General features: G+C 37.7%; 1 protein-coding gene across 2 annotated transcripts in view; it reads right to left on the reverse strand.

Moving 5' to 3' along the window:
* COL8A1 (collagen type VIII alpha 1 chain) overlaps positions 1-24,424 on the reverse strand; it is a 157,409-nt gene that overhangs the window by 57,568 nt on the left and 75,417 nt on the right. For both annotated transcript variants that reach the window (XM_047793883.1, XM_047793890.1), the window contains exon 2: positions 3,263-3,379. The gene's annotated coding sequence lies outside the window, so the exon portion shown is untranslated. The remainder of the gene's footprint in view (positions 1-3,262; positions 3,380-24,424) is intronic.

Below are 24,424 nucleotides of genomic sequence, written 5' to 3' on the forward strand. Positions count from 1 at the left end.
ACACACACACACACGGACAGCCAGCTTTGGCAGCATGGTATAGAGGAAAGAAGACAAAGCCACAGCATGACAGTATGGTATAGAGGAAAGAAGACAAAGGCCAACTTGGAATCATCATATATGTCTGTTCCCGGCTCTGACATTTGATATTACATGACTGCGAATAAGTAAAATTTAGTGTCTCTGGATCTTAAAATTCCTACTCTCTCTAACGGGGGTTGTTAATAACTGCCATGCTCCTCTGAGGAGGCAGTTAGGGAGCTTAAATAATATATTGTATGTGAAAGTGCTGTGTTAGATCATAACACACCATACATGTGTAAGGCATTATAACTCTTTTTAGTGTAGATTTACTCTCATGACTTGCCCAAGGCCACATTCCCTGTTGGTAGGAGAATCAAGGATAGAATCAGAATCTGGAACTTCTGATTTCCAGCCATCTGCTTCAACTAAAGGCTGTTCATACCATGCTAACTCAAAAAAAAAAAAAGTTTTTATTTTCAAAAGATAAGGAAGGAAGAGAGTGGCAGTAAGAAGTAAATTCCATATTAAATAATTAGGGTCTTCTTGGCCCCTGTTGTAATGTTCTACAGTAAAATTACACATACAGGATATTTATATACTTATATATCAGCATTACAGACATCAAGGATTGGACTTTATTGCTGTCATATAATACAAAACCCCACGTTCTTCAATGTTTCAAAAAAACTTCTAAATTGAACTGTGGTTTCCCTATTCTATTTATCTCCAAAATATAGTACAACCACAAGAAAGTCCTTCTGTACTGGGCTTGATTAATAAAACAGATATGGATCAATTTAGCAGGTTTTCCATGGATACTTTTGGTTACAGATGTAGCTCATTAATCCCCATGTGTGAGACACCACCTCTCCAGTGTGAATCCAAGAGACACATTAATCTATGAAAAGAGAGGGGAAATAATTCAGTTCAATTCACTGAATTATTTAGAGCTTACTGTGTATAAGACACATCAGGTATTTTAAGGAGAAAAGTGGAGTTGCTTTCTATGGAAATTGTCATTTAGAAATACGTTATTCAACTTGAAAAAAATATGAAATCTACCAAACTGTATATGATATATGATTCAGGGATATATACTTTCAGAAGGTATAAAGATGATCAGAAAGGAAATTCTGATAATTTGAAAATAATTTAAAAAGTTACATTCTTTACTTTTAGAGGGCACACAGAAGATTAGTTATTGTGATATATTTCCTTAATTTTAAGTCTATCATAGTTTTCATATTTAAGCTTTTGGGGCAATTTTCTACATTTGTTTCAAATAAATTTCTTCCTAGAATTTAAAAACCACATAAAATATTTAGAGTTTTATACCTAGTGAAATTAAGCATAAGCCAAGTTCATTTTCACTGAGAAGACATGCATTCAAGAAGTTCTTTATTCCCTTCTCAGTCAAAATTCCCTCTTAAAAATGGCTTTCAGCTGGTTATTTTTATTAGCGAATGATCATAATATAGGCTTCAATTCTGCCTGAATTGATGACCATGTTGAATAAACGTAACTTTAATTTTCACTTACTGAATCACTGCTGTTGACCATTGAATGAAATTGTTTATTGAATAACCTTTACATTTTCATGCTTTTGCACCCTAATTTAAAAACAAAGCTTAATGTTTAAAAGTTCAGTAAAATGTATTTTTGTTATTTCCATCATAACTTTACAAGCAATTTCTTTCCTCTGCCCTATAATAACCCCTTTCTTCATTTTTATGGTTTAGTTTAACATTACTACTGTAATTTTTTACTGGGTGAGCCCATCAATGCCCTTTTTAGCAAGATTTTGTTACAAGAAATCCAGAAGCAGCTGAGCTTTAGTTGGTTGCAACAATTAAAATGTTTCTTTGGCTTGAGTTCAGAACCTTACCCTGACATTATGAATGTAACTCATGTCATGCCTCCTTCTTCAGCTTCTCCAAAATATGTGATTGGCTTGAGTTCTATAACCTGTTGCTTAAATGAGCACATATTTTTTATTCAATGGTTTTACATTATATGTATTTCATTTGATTAACATCTGGCCTTGATGGAATACAGCCAAAATAATTAGTGGAACCCGTGGTAAAAATGTGATACCTTGGGAAAATGAATAACGTATTTGCATTTCTCCAGGAACTCTGGATTTTTTCTAGACAGGATGTGGTCATGTGGCATTAACTAGCGGGCTACATGCTGTTTTTCTTTTTGTTCAAATGCGCCTCCAGTGAGAACACAAAAATCCAAGGAATCCTAACCATTCATTCTTTAAATTACTAAATAAAATTAAACAGACTATAGAAAGCCATTGTACTATTAAATAATAGGAAATATTGAGTCGTGTGTCCAAAAGTCACACTTAAAACCAGGCAGTGGTAGTAGGCATAAGATGGCTGTGGATACTATGAGATAATGTCTACTCGTCAGAAATAGATGGTATTTTTTTTTTTCCTGTCAAAGTTCCGAAGTTAATGATATATTTTACATTTTAATTGCTTCTACTGAGAGATCTATTGAGGGATAAGAGTCTGGCATGCTGCTGTTATTTTTCACTGTTGATAGATTGAATACTGTGTATGAATAAAACCATATATTTGGTATATCATGCTGTTTCATACATCCTAAATTGACTTTAGGAAAATTTAGTACATGTCACTTTGGTCATCTGAAAGGAATCATTTCTTAATTATAACTCATAACTTAAAACTATAAAGTATCAGCCAGAAAAGAATTGGCCCAATTAAGAGAAATTTGATAATGGTAGAAAAGCACATATAGACATGACTGGGAGATGATAAGATTATTTTAATTTTCCCATTTGTGCTGGAATTATTTATTTTTCAAATCTCCAGATCTTTCATTACTTAAAACCCTCTACTGAATCATGAAAAGAAGCTTAAGTTAGCAATTTTCCTCCACAAAATCTAGCTTCTAGCATCTGGTGAACACTTGGATACCTAGTCAGGTCCTATGGAAATGATTATTTTAAGACCCTATTCAACATGCCTGGGCTTAAAAATCATCTCGACTCACACTCTGCACATGTATTTTACTCTCGGGGATTTTAAAACCTGGCACTAGTAACAATGGTCTCAAGGCTTTTACAGTGGTAGAGACGAGGATGGGAGATAGGACCTGCAGGCAGGCCAGATACCCCAGTGTCTGATGACTGCCCCTGTGCTCCCCGCACAGCTGCCACCGCCACGCCCTCCATCTGCCATCCTCTATGGCTTCTCACACTTACATTTAGGCTTGGCCCGTCTGCAGAATTGAGGACTACTGTCCTTGCTCGTGCCTTCCTGTGGCACGCCTGGGGCTGGTTTCTGTCTGTTCAGATGCTGCTCCACGTCCAGAACAGCTTCTGAGGTAGAAAAAAGAGGATACTTTTACTCAGTTGGAAAGACAACAAGAAGCTGAATTATTATCAAAGTGTATTGTTTTGGGATCATAGGATAAATTACATAATATCAATATATAAATGCATACTTCAGTAAAAAATGCCACTATATTCCAAAATGTAAGTGCACATGCATTTGATGTTAGAGCTCTGTGTGTGCTGATGAGAATAATTTTTTTTGTGTTATATATGTCATTGTGCACTTATATACATATACTGTATATAGCTTTTGTTCATTTTATTGTGCATATTTATTGCTTTTCATGGTAATATTTATTGTGTGCTAGGTTCCCATTAATTTAATTTCCTTTAATACAGATTTCAGATAATTTAGAAAGGGTTTGGGTAATTGCTGAAGAGGGAGCAAATTTATAAAGAAATACCTCAGGGAGAAAAGTTAGGTTTATTTAAGAAAAGCGAACTCTGCCATTCAATTTGCATATAACAGTATTTGAATTAGAAATTATTCTCTGGTAATTATCAAGTCAGGTAAGATTTAATTTGGCAATAGTTTTAGGTTTTCATTTGAGCTTTTGATGCAGTTTAATTAGTTGAATATAATTATAAATCATCTGTTAACGTAGACTTTTTACAAATCATATAGGACTTTTCTTCATTTAAACTGAATTTCAGAAATTTTTGTGTTTCACACAGTGGATACTCTATTTTGTTTTAGCATATTTTGCAGAGACTTGTTTAGGAAATATTTTTATTTGTTCAAAAAAGATTTAAACAAGGAGAGTTTAGACACTTAAGATGAAAAAGATTGGAAAGCCAGGATTGGTTGATTAGGAAATAAATGCAAAATTGAGTATCCAATTTAGAATTTCCGTAATGTATTATAAGTGATATATTCTAGAGTAGTGCTATTCAGTAAAAGTTTCTGTGATAAAGAAAATGTTCTCTTTTTGCACTGTTCAATATGGTAGCTACTAGCCATATATGGCTATTGAGCACTTGAAATGTGGCTAGTACAACTGAGAAAATGAATTTTCAGTTTAATTTAATTTAACTTTTAAAAATTTTATGGCTACACCCTTGGCATATGGAAATTCCTGGGCCAGGGACTGAATTTGAGCCACAACTGCAGCAGTACCAAATACTTTAACCCACTGTGCCAGGCCAGGGATAGAACCTACACCTCCCCAGTGACCCAAGCCACCACAGTTGGATTCTTAGCCCAGTGTGCCATGGTGGGAACTCCCCAGTTTTATTTAATTTTAATTAAATTGGATTTAAATATACACTGTGGGAAATGGTCACTGTATTGGAGAGTGTTGTTCTATAGTTTACCTGTATCCTGTGTTCAACAAGAAAGGGAGAAGTACTTGAATGGTTCTAGCTGCTGAATGTCTATAGTCCCTAAAACACAAGGCCTAGACTGTGACCCTTGTTCTAGGGCCTGAAGGGTGGAGACAGCAGCATTCTGAACTTTGGCTCAACTTGTGGATATTTAGACATAAATAAAGTTTGGGTTAACCATGGGTGATTTGAGAATGTTTTGTCTCTGGAAAGCTGTGGGATATCAAGCTCTCTCTCATAATAAAGTTCAGTGATGGTAAATGGACTTGGGGACTTGACTTTTCCAGTCCATTGCTTGTGTGGTATGATTAGCAGGTAGTGGAGACAAACATGGAAGAGAGAGTCCACAACCATAACTGCCTCTGTGAAAAAGAAACTTTCCAGATTCAGACAAGATCACAGGAACAGATTGTGAAATACTTTTTTGCCTCTCCCTAAATCATTCTTTGGTAAACATCCATTAAGCACCACCATGTGCAAGGCACAGTGCTTCGTGCTGGAGATAAAATACTGGGGAAAAAAAAAAAGATATGGCTCCTGCCCTCATGGTGATTAAATGCATTAGACAATAAGCTTTTCCCCAATGTTTTCTTCTTCCAAAATTCTTTTTTCTCCCCTGGATATGGTAAAAATAAACCATATCAAGAGAAAGATACACAGGATAAATAGAAACACTGAAGATTACATGTGTGTCACAATCTTATTCAATTTACCTATTTCTGCACAGCTTTCACAGTTCCATACTTAGCTAGATGACAAAACCAGTTTTAGAAATGCACTACTGGAAGCAGAGAAAATAACTGAAAAGATCTCAATTAAAATTTTTAGAACATGAGATGACCATCATCACTTAGCATTTATTGAGTTTTTACAGTATATGTTTACAAGGAGTTCTTTCCTGTCTATTAGCCAGAAAACTATCCTTTAAAATAATTACTAATTAAATGCTGCTCTGGGAATATATATATATATACACATATATATATATATATATACATATATATGTATATATATACATTGCTTTGCTGCTCAGAACACTATAAGAAAGACTGCTACAATCACATTTATGAAATGAATCAAATTATTCAATATTTGAGCACCATTGCAACACTTGGTGGGAACTACTAGCTACACAGACCAAATGTAATTCATTGCATTTCAGTTGATTTTGGAAGAATGAACTAGAAATGTGGCAAAGTAAATAAATAAGAACTATTTAGTCACACTTCTTTTTCCCCCTCTTCATACAGCAACTGCATAACTGAATGTATGCTTAACCTGTATTTTTAGATGAATTTTCCAATGTATCACTGATGGAAATATAAGGATGAAAATGATTAAGAATTATATTAAATGAATGCAGCCACAATATATAGTACTTAAATTATCTAAAAACCATAAAGTCATTTCTCCAATATAGTGACTGAAATATCCTTGATTTTATAGACATGCATTTTGAAAATAATTTTAAAAAATAATTACAGAACAATAGAAGAAATCACAAAGAAGAGAGATAAATGAATATAAATATTTAAAAACCCAGTTGCTTATTAAAAATATTTTAAACAAATTAAAAGATGAAGTAAAATTTGCTTTATTCTTTAAAATGGTTATATCCTATGGAAATTTGAAAACACAGCCACAAATTCTTCGGTGGTCTTCTGTGTTCCTTCCCAGTGAATCTGGAAGGGCTTGTGATTGCTTTGAACAGCAGAGCACAGAGGAGGTGACACTATGTATCTTCTGAAGCTGGGTCATTAAAGGCCATGAAGCTGCTGCCTTGTTTCTGAAACATTGTCTTTTGGAAGCCTGATCCTCCAGTTAAGAAGTCTGACTACCCTGAAGCCATCATTTATGAGTAGCAATGTTTACATTCTCCCGTTGGCCACCAGCAGAGCTCAGCCTTCCTTCTATCCCTGCCAGGGCACTAAACATGTGAGTAAAGCCATTTGAGTCCCTTTAGTTCAGTCAATCTACTAGGTGAATAAGCCATAAGAGAAAAAGATCCTAGCCAAGACCCATAGAATTGTGAGATGAAATCAAATGTGGGTTGTTTTAAGCCACTACATTTCGATGTAGCTTGTTAAGCAGCAATAGTTAACTGGAGCATAGCCTCTTATATGTGTGATATTTTTGCAATAAAAATTTAAAAATTGAATGTAAAAGATACTCTGGGAAGTTATTTGCAAAAATTGTCAAAGACAGTCAACATCCTTCCTATATAAAGAGTGCTTACAAATCACCAAGAGAAAAATCACTAACATTGTATTAAAAAAATAAACAATTCAATGAACATAAAATTCACAAAAGAAAAATAAAATGGCTAAAAAACATGTAAAAAAATTCAACCTCATTTTAGGAAAAGGAAATGTGAATTAAACAATGGAATTAAAATTTGTGTTATCAAATTGGCAAAGATAAAAAAATAATATTAAATGTTGTTTTGGGTAAAGTGGGAGTATACATTGTACAAACTTTCTGGAAAATAAGTTCATATTACATATCCAGAGTTAAAAAAAAAAAAACCCTATTCTTTGACACTGCTAGGAATCTAGGCATTTAGTTAAGGAAGTAATCAGAAAGGAAGTAAAATAATATACAACATATTTATCACAGTTCTATTTATAGAAGCAAAAATACAGAGGTGAGCTAAACGTCAATACAGTTAAATAAGTTATGTATTTTATATTACAGAATATTTGTTCATTATTCAGAATGAATATTTAAAGATATTTTATTTGTTAGTTCTGACCTGGGGACACCATAGTAGAGTAGAAAAAACTGATTCCAGACACCAGGCTTTGAATCTTGGATTTGCCATTTACTTTTGCTGGATACTTGGAAATTTTGATTTATCTCTCTGAGTTTCAGTTTTCATATAAAGAAAATGGGCTAAGTGCCTATTCCCTTGGACTTGGTGATCACTAAACGTAATTAGGCATGTAAAAATAAGCATAAGAGTTCCTCAATAAGCACTGTCTCTTACAATCCAAGGACACTATTTAAGTTCCACATCAAATTCAAATTACTATTCAAATTCACTAAAAGTTCTTTCACTCTGGCTCCCTCTATTTATATCTTTCTGCCATAGTCCATAGAGGGGTCTTAAAAACAAAAATAAATGAGTAAAATTTTCTTTTCCTTAAGAAACAAATCTCTCTAAATCCTTTCTTTAATGTCAGGTAGTACTTCAACCCAAACACAAGTGATATGCACTATAGAGAAAGGAACCTGAGGGCATCTGAGTCATGCCTGCTGTGGTAGGGACAAAATCTGGCCCAAAGGCAAAGGAGCAGTCAAGGGGCTGGAAGGAGGGTGGTACTTTCTTTGCCTCCCCATTTCTCTTTCCTACTGGGCTTAAAGTCTGGGGAAGAGGAAGAGTTTTCAATCAGTGGAATCAATGAGGCCCCAGGGTCTTGGATGGTAGATTTGGTTGTACAGTATTATAAAATATGTTTAGGAAAAAAACATCCCAGGCCTGCCAGCAGCAGCCTAAGTGTCAGCCAGTCCAGTTGCCCAACCTCTCCATGTAGGTTTTGGACAGGGAAGAGGGAGAGGATGATTGCTGGACATGGGTGTCAGCCCATGATGGAACATCATAAGATTTTCCTTGCTCTGTGAACTTGCACATAAACTCTTATAGGCCCCTCCCCTCAGCCCTACAAGGAAGCAACTGAGAATGCACTCACTCACAGTTGGGCACAAAGTGTCCCGTGAGACCAGTTATGGGGTCTAATGAAGTGAAGTTGCTCATTTATTTAGGACCTGTTTTCACCCAGACGAAGGAAAAACTAGAAATTTCTACCTCGCCCTTTAAACCGGCACATTCCAACCTACACAATTACCCTAATGTGTCTCAGCTCAAAACAGGCCTTAGCTTCTGCCAAGTTTGAAGTATGGAAAACCTATAATGCGGCTCTCCTTTTTTGGTCTAAGCTCTAGCTTCCGGCAAGACTGTTGCAGATTGCTAATTGAGAGGCAGAAACACCTGTGGTAAGGAAGGAATTTAGGCGCATGAATGAGAAGGCGTTTGCAGAGCTGAGGGCTATCAGTTTCCTTTTCTCCTGATACCTTCTTCCTTCAGAGCAAACTGCCTCCTCAGGACCTCAGAGATGAGTATGGCAGGCTTTTCCTGCTTTAGTCAACTGGGCTTCTGATCTTGGCTCTGCTTCTTCAGGATCTCTATCATGTCTGCTGAGCTGCTGGCCTGGGATGGAGATGCAACAGCACTGTATTCTGGTCTGCAACAAAAGGGCTGGCAGAACAAAGACTGATGCAAGCTCAGGGACCTCTAATCAGTTTCCTCGGTGATGTCTTTAAACAAAGGAAGTTGTCCAGTGGAATGAGGATCCCAAACAAGGTAAGGGGAAACAGACCCTTGAACTTTCTGGAAACAGGAGATCTGTTGTTAATGAAGCCGAGCCGCCGTCAGCTGCCACTATTTTAGCAATCTGCCTGAGCAGGTGGCTCAGCTCATCCTGCAGCTCTTTGGCATGGCCTGGGTGGGCTTCTGCAAGGCCACGAGCCTCTCCACGCAGGTTGGGCACCAGGCATGGAGCTGCATGACAATCAGAGGGCTGGGCTTCCGCTGGCCTTCTCTCAGGGATCCCCCTCCTGACCCAGGCAGAAGAGTCCTCTTCATCTAAGCATCCAAGCCATGTCAACCAGGTATGGACTCCGGGTGCACAGGTCAGAGGTGCTAGGTGTTCAGGGTCTCCAAGGATACCCCCCAGGGACATGGCTTCAGTCACAGGCTGGTACTGATTCTTCTCCTACCTTTAGAGCAGCTCACCCCCATGCGGCCTATTTTGCCAGATTGGGGTGGTCACATTGGCATCCATTCCTGACATTTCAACTGGCTCTTGTACTTGAAGGGCAAGGCAGCCACAGGGCAGCTCTGGGGGTTAAGGCAGCGGGAGGCTTGACTCCTTCATACCGGGCCATCTTAAGGAACACCAGACTTCTCCTCTCTGACTCCAGCTCCGGCCTTACTCACTCACGACCTCTCCTACCAGAGAGGAGGCCCATCCTCAACCACCCTCACTTCTGCTCTAAATTTCCTTATTTACAATTCTTCCATGGTTCCAATTTCATTTAAAATGTATCCGCTCTTGGGAGTTCCTGTCGTGGCGCAACGGAAATGAATCCGATTAGGAACCATGAGGTTGTGGGTTCCATCCTTGGCCTCGCTCAGTGGGTTAAGGATCTGGCATTGCTGTGAGCTGTGATGTAGGTTGCAGACGCAGCTTGGATCTGGGGTGGCCGTGGCTGTGGCGTAGGCTGGTGGCAACAGATCCAATTAGACCCCTAGCCTCGAAACCTCCATATGCCGCCAGTGCAGCCCTCAAAAAAAGAGAACAACAGCAACAACAAAAATGTATCTACTCTTACTCTGCTTGCCACAAAGATGGGGTGAACTTTGAAATCAGATCATGCCATTTACCCAATAAACACCCCAACTCTTGCACCCAGTAGTTTCTCATAGCACTTAGATTAGACCTAAACTTCTTTTCTGGCTTCCACGGTCTCTGTGTTTTTTACTTTGCCTATTTCCTCCCCCCCCTCCCCAATTTGCTCCCTGTCCCCCTTTGCCCTTTATTCTCTGGCTACACAGGCCTTTTCTTTATGGAAAACATGCTGGTCCCCACTTTCAGGCCTTTGCTGTTTTTGTACCTGGAACACTCTTTTTCCAGAACCCTGCTACGGTGGGTCCTTCACTATTTAAATCTCAGTTTACATGTCACTTCCTCAGAGTGATTTTTCTTGACTATCTAATCTAAAGTCAGCCACTCATTTTCACGCATCTCTATAATCTAAATCTCTTTCACTAAATAGTAGCTCTCATATGTTCCCTAACAATTTTTTTTTGGCTATTTTGGGCCACAGGTGCAGCATATGGAGGTTCCCAGGCTAGGGGTCTAATTGGAGCTACAGCTGCTGGCCTATGCCACAGCCACAGCAATGCTAGATCTGAGCTGCGTCTGTAACCTATCCAGCAATGCTGGATCCTTAACCCACTGAGTGAGTCTAGGGATTAAACCTGCATCCTCATGGATCCTTGTCGGGTTCTTTACCACTGAGCCATGACAGGAACTCCACATTCCCTACTTAATTATGCATTTTATTTATTCATAGTCTGCTATAACACCAACAACTCCTTTCTCCCCACTCCTCCTTGAGGGCAGGGAATTTGTTCGTTTTGTTCACTGTAACATCCCTTGCAAACAAAGCTAGGATGGGCACATGGTAGGTGATCCATAAATATTTGCCGGATGCCTTGTAAATATGCTTTGCATTTCAAAAGTACAAAGCTTAGCAGCACAAAAGAAACACCATATGACACCATTAAAAAAACCCAGATATTGCAAATGGTATGGACATTTTTAAAAGCTTCGATGGTTCTGATTAAAGTACATTACTTCAGTTTTGAAAAGAGAAAACACACACACACACACACACAATCACAATGTAAAATTATTTCAGGAGTGTGATGAGAGGGCCCCTGTCAAGTCACATACTATTAAAACTATACCACTGCTCAACAGGATCCTTGCTTTGAACTGAAAAATGTGTTCCTCCCACCAATATTTTTATTGCTGATGAACATACGATTTATTTACCAGATAAGGAACAAATCTTAATGAAAGACTCTCCTTTCAGCATTGCAAGTGTTGAAAACAGGGTTTCATGGTTGAGGGTAGTTTAATACAAATCTTTGGAATGAGGAGATGTCTTAATTGCCCCACTGAGTGGATGAAGTTAAAGCTGTTCCTTTTGCTGTCATTCTCTCTGGAACTGCAGTAACCTTGTGGTTGGGTCTCAGTGGCTAGCTAGGATCACAAGATTCTACAGTAATGAGATCTGTTTCTATAAAATTCATGAGAAAAATCTGAACTGCTATTTATAGATATGCCACACTATTTCAGAAATGATATAACATTCAACACTCAGGCACAAGTTTTGTTATGTGCGTCAGCGTAGCCTATCCCTACCAGTTTTGAATTTCTTCCACAAAGCAGACAGGCCACATTTTTATGATTTTGTTTTGTATGTACTGACATGGAAAAAGTTCCATGATAACAGGTGTGTGTTTGTATATACACACATATATGTATAAAAGTTTTATTGAAGTATATTTGATTTACAACATTGTAATACTTTCTGCTGTACAACAAGGTGATTCAGTTATACACACATCCATTCTTTTTCAGTTTCTTTTCCCATATAGATTATTACCAAATATTGGGTGAAGTTCCCTGTGCTATAGAGCAAGTCATTCTGTATACCACAGTGTCCATATGCCAGTCCCTTGAGGGAAAAGGACATACACTCTATTAAACATGTCCATTGGGCCAGTCTCCTTGTTAATTGTGTTGTCTGTACAGCCTCATTTAAACCTTAACAACTGTGCAACACAGGGGTAAAGGCCATGAGAAGACAGATCTATTTGCTCACACAATATTGAAGAAGATTGGTGGATCAGAAAGAGCAAAACCAGAGTTCGCATTGTGGCACAGTGGAAACGAATCCAACTAGGAACCATGAGGATGCGTGTTCGATTCCTGGCCTCGCTTAGTAGGTTAAGGATCTGGCATTGCTGTGAGCTGTGGTGTAGGTCGAAGATGCAGCTCAGATCCTGCATTGCAGTGGCTGTGGTGTAAGCCGGCAGCTATAGCTTTGATTCAACCTCTAGCTGGGGAACCTCCATATGTTGCGAGTGAGGCCTTAAAAAGCAAAAAAAAAAAAAAAAAAAAAAAAAAGAGCAAAACAAACTTCTTATCTCACTGAAATTATCCCAGAGTTGAGTTCTAATTTTTTCAAGGAACACTGTATTTCACTTTACGGATTCATCGCAGTTGTCTGGAATAGGGAAAATGTTCATTGATTTAATAATGTTATTAAACTGGGCATAAGATTTCCATAGGAACTGTGCATTTGAGTGGTTTAGAAATGCCAGGACTTTCTAAAGACAATTGGGTGAAGTAACTTGAGGTTCCGAGAAGGTATTGTTACAGTCCCATGGAGCAGCACAACTAGTTTGCTTTCATTATAATGTTTGGAGAGCTAGAGGACGGGGCAGGTGGGCCATTTCCCTTTCCCCACCCATCCGAAGGAAACCTTCATACTTCAACTGATTTTTACAAAAATTTCAGGTTGTACCACCTCAGATAAAACTTGGAGTGTGAAATTCCATATCTACTAAAACAGGATCAATTCTGAATTAATGACTAAATCCATAAATTAGGAGAGAGGGAAAAAAATCTCTGAAGTTCTACTAAGCCACCATTGATGGTCAGGACTGTGGATTACTGGCTTTCTTTTAAATATATTATAGTTAGAGAGACACTCATTTTCCTTTACTTATAAAATCCACATTATGGTCACACAGTTCAAAGAAGCCAAGTATAAGTGATCTGGCAGAAGAAAGGATTGAAAACATCTAAAGATATTGAAGTATATCAGAAATTCCTACTAGTTTGGAAGAGAAGGATCAAGTGAAAAATCAACGAATGCTTCAATATGTGAATAAATTTGAGAAACAGTGACTTCAGAAAACTGGAGAGCAGAAGCTTCACTAGTAGGAATCTAAAATTAGGTCCTCATAATACAACGTAAAAAGAAATCATTGACAGGGAGTAGTCAATGAGATTTTCTTTCTAGGGACATCCTCCTGGCACTTTTGCAATTGATAGAAATATATCAAATATTTCCCAGAAGTTCCTCATCTTTTCTGATAAATTGTAGCCCCTTTCAAATAAAACTATTAGATAAAATTTCAGATAGGATAAAATATTAAGAATATAATGGTCACGCAAGGTGTGATTAGAGGTCTAAATAACAAGTTTCAGGAAAAAGATGAAGGTTATGTCTTTGTAAGGCAAATATTCAAGGAGAATCTAGTATGATGTCTTTCAGTTTTCCGGATATTTTGTAATGCTTAAATTGAACCAACAAGTGCAAAGTGAATTCCTTTGTTTGGGATGGGATAATTATAATTTAACATCCTTGCATTCAATCATCTTGTCATTTCCATTATTATATTCATCCATAAAATTAAATAATAAGTAATTGATTAATTAAACATTATACCTCATCCAAGATAACCTGTGAAGCAATTTTTTCAGGCAAGTTTAAAAAAATGCATTGGGTGAGTAAATTTTGATCTCGTTTTGCCCCCTTAAAAGTTGATTCATTCTCATTTAAGACTAATTGATGATACTGATTCAGTAATAGCTAATTAAAATGATGCCCCCAAATAATCATGTACTGTTTCCCCTTACCCTCATAACCATCAAACATATTGCCCAAAGTCCAAGGTCAAGTTGGATTTCTAGAAAGAATCTTTTCAAAAAAATTGTTCTAAATTAAGCCATACCTCTGTAGCAATAGTGACAGTTATGACTTATTGAGGATGTCTCACATGACGGGCTCTGTGCTAAGCATATTTTACATACATACTATATTATTTAATCCTTAACATGATTCTATGGTATGGTAACTATATATTTGCTATCACTTAATAAAATTTTAAATTAACTTGTTACACACACACACACACACACACACACACTTTGGAGATAGAGTTTATGTTTTGCCACCCTCTCTCTCCCCAGCACACAATGAGTGGCTCATAATTGGTACCTAGAAAATGTTCACTGAAGTAAATGAAATGTCACTTCCTGTGCTTTTCCTGAAGGAAGGGTTTTTATCAATGATTTTGTCCTTTGATGTTAACTTTGAAGACATTTATGGATGAACAGACATTGGAAATTTTTAACCCAACTAAGAAACATGGATGGACTTGTTTCTCTCCTCTTGGGTCAGTGAGAAAGGCTGGCATAAAGTAAGGTTGGAGCAAGTGTGTGTGGGGATTGGTAGGAAGGGAAAAATATTAATTCTGGTGAAAATGACTTTTACTTCTTTTGGGTTGTAAACATAAGCTAAGAGAGTGTGAACTTAATAGTCTTCTGTGGAGTATCTGAAATTTCACAGATGATGCTCTGAACTGAGCACTAGTAAGACTGGGGTTATATAGAAGAGAAAGGAGGAGCATGGTGGTGAGCAAGCTCCCTCAAAAAATATTGTGTATTATTTTCTGAGTACATTTCAGGCCCTGTTTATTAGATTTTCCAGTTGCTGATTGGACCCTTGCCCTTATTATTCTGTTCATGATGGTCCCCGACAGTGTGCTTTGGTGTGCTGCATACAGGAAGACCATGGGATGACATAGAGTTTAAGAACTGAGTCGTCTCCCTCCAGTTTGATTAATCCATGGAGTTTACTGATAGATTGAACACACAGTATTGTAGAAAGCAAATTAAAAAGACTCTATGCCTTGCCTCCAGGAGCTCACAATAAAAACCAGACAATAGTTGTGGTGAATACAATGGGGCAAACAGATGCACAGCTGTATAAACAGAGAAGTACAACAAATTAGAGAATGTTGGTATGAACTGGGGGTGCGACCGCTGTTTGTGTGTTGCAAATGGGGGAAGTTCTGCAAGTTGCAGAGAACTCGCTGGAGTCTGTGTGAGGGCCAGGAGGGAGAGTGCAATGGCAGTGGTGGAATCATCCTAATTCTTTCAATTTGGATTGGGAAGATGGGGGAAGAGGCTTTTTTCCTTTACTGGTATTTACTCCAAAGGCACATGTATCGCTACTTAGGTCTAGGTTCTTTTGAGAGATTTGGTTGTAACCAGCCTAGGAAGGAAAATAAAAAGTATTAAGCAGGGCATAGCCTGCCAGAGAGATTTCATAAGCCTTCTTTCCACTGGAAAGCAGGCTAAAAAGAAAATAAAAACCAGAGTTATTATAATTGTACATTCCACGTATAAGCAACCAGCATATGCCAATTGATTTTCCAAGGAAATGATTACTTTGGGTGAGTTTATTTATTTTATTTTATTTTTTTATTAAGGGCAGTACTTTTCACCATTGTCTAGAATTTGCTCTCTTTGACATCATGAAAATTGTCAGGGATTAATCTGGACTTCCAGAATTCAGCTAAAAGCGAATTCCAGGCAGGTCTCTACCTCAACCACCCAGGGCTGATAGATATCTCTCCTCCCTTAAATATATCCAGATAGGGAATTAAAAAACCTCCCCAGGAAACTTTTCCAGGGTTTATAAAACCTTCACTGCCAATGAGATCTTTCCATCTAACTTAAATTCCTTTGCTGTAATTCAAATTCATTTCCTCTTTGTTCCTCATTAGAGAGGGGGTACTGCCCCCAATAGCCATTCTTCTGAATACAGCTGTTAAGTATATACTTCAGGCTTCTTTCCTGGACACAAAGGACTTCTGTTTCAGATATCATCTATTTATACTTTTTTTTTTTAAACTTTGATTTCTGGCTTTTTATGAAATTCTCAAGTAATCTGTTAAGATCTCTTAAAATTATGAATTCCATAACTGATTTCATGAGGTTCATTCTACATATGTCGACATATCAAGATGCCCCATTTCCCTAGTTCCATTCCGATCTTATTGATTAGGTCATTAAAATATAAAAATATAAAAGAACATTGGGATTTGTACTTTATGCTTTCTTGGGATGGGTGAGATGACAGTCTTAGTCCATTAATGGCCACTTCCTAGTTCTTAATGCCTTGGGCAAGAATTTACCTCTAGACATCACAATGATGTGGGGAGGGGGGGAAAATGTCTTGATTTTTCACAACTAGAAAGTGAGAAGATGGACAAAATAGTTTTAAGGTTTTATGTACCTTTAATATTCAATGATTTTAAGACTAAGTTCTAAGTAGTAATTTGGCCAAAAAGATCAGCTATTTTTCCTTAACTGTTGCTTTTCTTCTGCATATTGGTTAATGCGTGTCATCCTATCACTGATTTCTAAAGCAAGAAACTCTAAACTCTACGTAAATTTTTTATTGAGGTATAACACATATTTTAATATAAGTCCTCTTGGGTACCTATTTCTACTCACGTGGTATGTTAATGTTAAAGGGTATGAGCTTTTGCATATGCTAAGTCATTTTTCAGTTTATTTTTGCCTGAACGTTTTTGCAAGGCCACTGACATCATCTATGACTGTTTCATTAAATAGCTTTTAATCCATGGGGAAAGTCTGTAATTCCGCATCTTCTCTATTCACATAGATAAGCTTCCCATCTCTCATGCTCCGGGGTCTTTTAAAGCACGTCCTAAAACAAGCATATTAAGAAGATAGTGACACAGAGGGTTCTCTTTAAAAGGCAATTCCTTTATTTCAAACACTTAAGTAGCATTTTTTTAAAAATTTACATTATTGAAAGAATTTTCAAAAGTAGGGCACTGAAAAAAGGCCACAGTAGAAATATTTTTGGGGTGGATCTCTTTTGCCAAGTGATTATATATTGAGTGATCAATTTTCACTTCATTTCCTTTTAAACTTCTGCTGAACTTTGAATTAAGCATCAAAGGGCACATCAGAGTTAGTCACAGCACCTCCCTCATTTAAGAAACCAAGTATCTGCTGAAATATTCTCAAGGGTTTTATAAGAAAGATGGATATTTTCTTCTGCTCTTTTGCATTTTTATGCATTAGCCTGTTTTTCCATTGCTTGACTTGAAAAATGTTCTTCATCAAACCTCCTGACTAATTAAACAAGGGAAGTCTGAATTTACTCACACTCCAGATAACAAAAATGGGATGAGTAATTGTATAAACTTGAGCCACTCTTCTATTACCAGGTTGCCAGCAATTTATTTTCTGCTTCTAACAGCAGATCTACCTGGATTTTAAGCATTTCATTGGCGCCTTCTGTGGGCATCACCAGGACCCTCTCTTCTCTCTCTCAGCCCTCTCCATCTAGGCTGTGACAACAGCTTTCCTACCAACAGAACACAAAGCAAGAGCTCTGAGCTCACTGGCTGGCTTAGCAGTCAGCTGACATTTTTAAGTTCTTCTCATGTTTTTGTTCTGTCTTGCACCACATAACTCACATTACATGTCCCTGAGTAACATTCGCACTTTTCACCCAGTAGGCATGCCTCTGGCTTGGTACTGGAGCTGACCGTGTGCGTGGGGTGTGGCATGCCTGCGCTCCCCTATCTTTAGTGCTACTCCCAAATTCTGAATGGCTCTGACAGTGCTCTTCCCCACGCCTTGCCTTTCATCTTTTCATCTCTTTCTTTTCATTCCTCCTCTCCTGCTTCTTGTTTGCCTGTCTTCCCCTTCTCTCATTCTTCTCACTATACTGAAATCACAAGCAAAGATGTGAGGAAAAAAAGGGCAAAGAGACTCTTGATGGGGTCTTTCCCCCGCAGTCCTTTTAGTTCTCTGAAATTCCTCATCATCCTTCTAAGGTCTTGACTTAAAAATTCTGCCTTCATCCTCGGTTTTAATTGCAAAAACAAAGATTGTCTTCTCTTAGCTCATAGTCCAGCACTGGGTTCCAGTTTTTGGACACACAGCCTGTTTTTTAACTTTTCTAATACATTAGAATTACTAAAGAGTTCATTCAGCAATGATAAACCAATTCACACATGGCTCAGAGTGATGGAAAGGATTGTGAATTCAGGTTTTTTCAGGTAATTATGCCAACTTACATGACACATTTATGCAAAAATCTGCTTTTTGGTGACTATAAAATTCTCTTGAAATCTCCTGCTGAAGATTTATATGCCATTATTATCCTTATGCAACGTTATTACCATGTATTCTAGGAAGAAAAATTCAGGTAAGCTGGGGGCCTGTCTAGGAAGTCCAGAGTAATATAATATATATGCACAGTAAAAACTGGCATTAAGAACATGTTAAATGGAAGGTCAGTAGGATTCTGAAGCTTTTTAGTTTCACATCTTGCCACTTATATACTTTTCTGAAAACTCTTCACCTGGCATTTAATATTAGAAAATAACATAAGATATACGCAGAGGCTGGGTCAGCCATGTACAAAAAATTAGCTTCCCTCTTTTGCTATAACCTTAGCAGAGAGAGATTGACAGATTGAATCATAATATAATATTGGGGAGGAAGCCAAGTGAGAAGTTCCATGGCAAAAGCAACAAATTGCATTGGATCTATTCTCAATAAGAATTGTCTACCCACAGGCTTTGGATTTAGGAGCTTCAAGGTAGCTTTGGTCTCAGAGACAATGGCCACAAAGGTGATCAAAAACAGGCCTGGATCTGAAAACCATAAGTGATTATAATTCTAGCAATGTAGACTCATAAATGTACAAATAGGCAGATGGATACAAAAGCAGATGTTGCTTAAAGCAAATGGTAGAACTCTGAGCACCCAGAGAGATGGAGAAAGCCACCAGCCATCACTTTAAAGCTATTTAAATAGCCCCATTGCCATTGGGATCAGGTCCACATCCCTGGTACTGCACTCAGAGCCCCATTGACTCTGTGGTTTCCCCTCTTCCTCACTCACTTCATCTTTGCTGAACTACATACAATAAAAGGAAGTGACCACACCCTCTTACCTGCTGGATTTGCCATATGATACGACTTCTAATTTGTGGTTAACAGATTATTGCAGATTATTGACGTCTCAGTCTGAAAGTCCTTTTTTCCAGAAAGCCTTGCTATCTCCTTGAGTTTGGATTAGGTGTTACTCATACCTTCCCCAAATGCCCTGACTGCCTTCCTTGCATGGCCCCCCTTTCTTTGCACCAGACCTGAAGGTTAGGACATTGTCTTGCTTACTGTCATATTCCAGGTGCCTGCCACATTGTAGGGCTATGATAAGGAGTAAATGAAACCATCCATTCATTCAGCAGTTATTTATTCAGTGCCTTCATGGGCTAGGAACTCCTTCTGGTGTTTGAAATGTATCAGTGAACACACTCACATATTTTTACAAAATGTATATCTGCTAAACTATATATAAACTTCCCAGCACTGTGCCTGACATAAGTATCTAAGAAATAATAATAGTAATGATAAATAGCTAAGCTAATATTTACTAAGTGCTTACTAGGAGCTACACATGTTCATGCATTATCTCATTTTAATCCTTACAACAAATATTCAAATTAGCACTATTATTTCTCCTATTTAATACATGAGGAAAGTGAGGCACAGAAATGTTAAGTAACTTGCCCACATAGTTAACAAGTTACGAACCAAGAATTCAAACCCAGACTGTTTAAATCTTGAATCTAGGCTCTTAACTTTCAAATTATGTTTATTTAATATTTAATACTATTTTCACTATTGTCATTATTGTTATTCTTATGATTCATTCAACAATATATGCTAAAGAGAGTAAGCGAGGATAAGAAATCTTTGCCTAAGATGTGCCAATGTCATTTCATGCTTATATAATGAAGCTGTGGCATCCTGGTACAAGTAAGTATGCAATTGATTTTTTTCCCCTAGTTTTGGCTCTTTGAGTTTCATATTATTCATCTTTCATCACATGGATTCAATAAATCATTTCTTACCCCAGGAAAAAAGATCTACTCCTAGGGAACAGATTTATTGCCAGAAAGTGATGCTGTAGAAGTGGAAGCCTCACTGAAAAACGGCTATCAGTCACCTGGGAAATCTCCAGTGAATTTTCTCCATATTTCCAAGAGGATTGTAGGATGGGGTTATAAACAGTCTATCTGCTGTCCTTTCCTGCCCCCCCCCAATTAGTTCTAATTAGTTCAAAACCTCAATCAAAGTTGCCAGTTTTAAGGTCTTGTATTAGCTTTTGTGCATTCTCAGAAGTTAATCAAGAATGGGTAAAGAAACAAGGAATTATTTGGTCTCCTCTCCATGCCTGAGTGTTAATCGAATATCAACTATGAGCTCATCCATCACAGAGCACTGCTCTATGGTAATTAGATAGGCCTAAGTCATGGTACTTGTCTTCAAGGGGCCAAAAGCCTAATTGGGAAGGTAGGATGTATACAAGAAACAATAGGAAGAACATCATACCAGTGATGATTGTGTTCTCTGTAGTGGACTAGCTTTGGGGACTGCAGTTCAGAAGAAAGGGAGATTCATGAGGCCAGATGGGTAAGAAATGACATCGTGGAAGAGATGGAAAATTAGGTCTGGCAGAGTGAATAGGAGTTGGATAAGTTGAGAGGAGAGGAGAGGGGAGATCATTTGGGGGAAAGATTTGGCAACAGAATAAATGTTTGTGAGGCTGTAAAGAGGCCGGTCTGGCTAGAAGAGAAAAAACATTTTGGAGATTGATGAACAATATGTGTCTTTGTAGTAAAGGTTATCCTTGAACAATACACAGAGCAATAACAAAATATTTAGAGCTAGATAAGCTTTTAGAGAATATTTGAATTGGATGATTCTGTCCACAAAATTAACTATCCCCAAATCATCACTGACTTGTAATACTGGGCAAGTCAAGCTCTCTGAAAACGACTGCTGGTTAAAAAGCATCAGAACCATTAGTGGAGTAGGAGAGATTTTACATTTTAAACCCAATTGGGAATTGGTCCTCTTCTGATATTTGCTTGTCACTAAGTTGACTGACCTTGTAAATGCCACTTGTCTTAGTTGAACATTGGTTTTCATATCTGTAAATAATGAGTTAAACCACTTGATTTCTAATGGCATTTTGAGTCTAAGACTTGTGCTTTTATGATTCTTTTTGCATTTTGCACCCATATAATCTTTTGCAGTGGATAAGCTAGGATGGATTTTTTTAGACTAAACTCAACTCACAGCCTGAATTTCTCCTAAATGGATTGTTTTAAGAGGTATGTTGGATGTGTCAGGACTTTGTATGGCCATGAACAGTCCAAGCATAAGGTCAAAGATTTTAAGGTTAAAGAAAGCCTTGCCAGACATAGGCTGAAATGGAAAAGAATATTCAGACAGTTCCTAACTTTATATAAATAGAGTGATGTTGTGGATGATAATGGATAGTATATGCTATTTACTGAATGCTTATTTTATGCTGGGAGTTTTGTATGACATATGTACCATCTATGTAATAGCCCTTCATCTAAACATTATCTTCCATTTATTGTGTGAAACAGAGAGGTTCAATGACTTTCCCAAAGTCACCTAACTCAACAATGGCAATGCTGAGATTCAGTCCCAGGGCTGTCCATAAACAAATCTAGATGTTTTTTTAACTAGGAATGTCCCCATGCTCCATGAAGGATTCAGGGGCATACACTGCTAAAATTTAACATAGGTCCTGGTTCCACATACAGCTGGGAAAATTTGGAATGCATAGAAAAGATGAAAGAATTAGGCTCCTTAGAAATAATTAGGATTGTGAATTCCCTATTATGTTTAGGCCAAAGAGTCAAATACCATGGCTGGAATTTGAAAGGGACTGAACAATCTTATGACTAATAATAGCATTTGTAGTCATGAGGATTGAAACAAAAAAGGAGCAAACAGTAAGCTGTAAGGTCAAATATTCAGCACCATGGGGTTAGCAAAATAATTTTTTTCTTAAGTTCAAATGTCATGCAAAGAAACACTAAGGGTTGACTGCAACTGTAGCTTGTGCCATTGAGAGGGCTTTGGAGAGGAGGGGGGATGAGTCATCTGGCATGACAGGAAGATACTGTCTACATTTTCTGTCTGGGTTTCTACTTTTTTCCAGCATTGTTGACAAGGTGTGCTGACTGAAATTCTTATTATTTAATAAGCTTTCTTCCTGTGGCACATTTTAGAGCATGCACATAAACTCCACTGTCATTATTATGAAAAGAATCTGTGTATTCTTTTCATGGAGTTAACGAATTTGCATTTTGGTTCTAATCATTGTGATGGAATGTTTGTTTTAGATGCAATTTTTCTCCAGTACAACTCCCTGGGTGCTTATTCAAGACGCTGGTCTGATAGATAAACTTTCACAGGCTGAAGGAATTCAGATAAACAGGGTGCTTCCCAACCCCCATTAGAGTTAGAATGCTCAGGAAAGTCTTTTGCATATGTTCATGTAATCAGTTGTAATTAATAAGTCTACTAAGAGAATTATTACCCTGCTCTATACCAGGCTACTTTTGGCCCTAGAATTATCAACCTATGTATGCCACAGTACGGTAAACAGAAATGTGGCACACTAGGTTTAATTTAGATTCCACAGGGTATCACCTAGTAAGTAAGCAGTTTGCTGACTGCAAATTCTTCCACCTTTAGATGAAAGGGGTTACACTAGTGTGAAGTATTCTTATTTTAATAAAGGCAGTCTGAAAAGTGCCCCAGAGTGAATGCTTAAGACCTTTTAATTCTCTCTCATAGACTCCATGAAATGTGGAAATATGATAGACTGTTCAGAGAAGCCATCTGCAGGAGTCCACTGATCTTTGTAGATTATTCTAGAGAGTAAACATATTAGGTCCCCACCCTAACAATGCTTTTAGCATTCCCATTTACTAATGACTTCATTTAGCTGTTGGTTTCAAGGAGCAAAGGAGGACTGCAAATTCAGAATGCAGGTCTTTGTTTATTCCTTCATTTTCTCAGATCCTGAAGAGAGTTATTTTCGCTTTGCTGACAGTTTACCTCTCTCTGTCTCTAACAAATTTTTGCTTATTTTGAGATACATACAGAAAAATGTTGCATTGGAAAACTGTCATTACAGATCATAAGCGCTAAGAGCATGAATACCTTTTGCATCTCAAGAAAGCAAAGAATAAAGTGAAGAACAGTTAGCAAGGCTCATTCTACCCACCTGGATTAGGATTGTTCATAAGGAGCCAGTGTAAGAAATGGCACTACCACCTCCCCAATGGTTTAAGCCCAGTACTTCAGCGTTATTTTTGGTTCTCCTTTTTCCCTTATCCCCTATATCTAAACATCATAAGATGTGTCAGCTCTATCTTTAAAAAATATCACTGATACATTTGCCTCTCAGTGTCTCCACTACTAGTCCAAGCCCTCATTTCTTATTTTTTTTTTAACTGCAATAATGTCTTAAATGTTCTCCTTGTGGCCACTGTTTGGACTTGGTCTGTTGTGTTCTTTGCTGTATTCCTAAAGCCTAAAATCATGCTTAGTTACTTGTTAAATGAATGAATGGATGGATGGAGAAATGAATGATGGACAGATGGATGGAAACACATCCCTGGGAGTACAGCCAACAAACATAAAGGGAGCTGCTTACAGGTGGCCACTGGATGGGGAAGTGTATTTAAATTGCTGTAATCCCTGAACAAAGGTCAGTTCCTCAGATAGATTCCATTTCATCATTATGTCTGTTGAAATCTGGGGAAGCACTAGATACCTACATCAAGAGCTCCATGAGTCATTGGTTTCCTTGAGAATCTGGAAAGTTTATGAGATTGACTTTAGAAACGGCTTTCTTCTGACCAGCTGGTCCTAATGCTTAAGCTTTACTTTCATGGTGGAGTGTGCCCTTGGGGGAAAAAAGAATGTCATTTTACTTTGAGGTGGGTTAAATTTTAGGAAGTCTAGTAGAGCATTCAGTCGAAAACAGATGGTCTGGATCCAAAAAAAAGAGGAAAAAGCTATTTGCATTATAGCCACAGTTGTGTGGTGGTGGTCTCTGGCCCACTAGTGGTTAAATACATGTGTTTTCAGATGTGTCCAGTGTGACGTCAGGGGCTCTCAGTTAAAATATGAAAGTCTGAATTTGTCATCCAAATCAGTGGTTAGACTCCCAGTTGGATGTGTTTTCCATTTGCCTGATTTTAAGCCTTAACTAGAGATACATCCAGATTGCCGTTTCCCCCTCCCCTCTCATCAGAGTCACAAGCTGCTGGCATTCTGTTTTTATACAGGAAATCAGATTAAGTCAAACAGCTTCTCTCCATAAG

The sequence above is a fragment of the Phacochoerus africanus genome, chromosome 1, assembly GCF_016906955.1.
Source record: "Phacochoerus africanus isolate WHEZ1 chromosome 1, ROS_Pafr_v1, whole genome shotgun sequence".
Classification (NCBI taxonomy): Eukaryota; Metazoa; Chordata; class Mammalia; order Artiodactyla; family Suidae; genus Phacochoerus; species Phacochoerus africanus.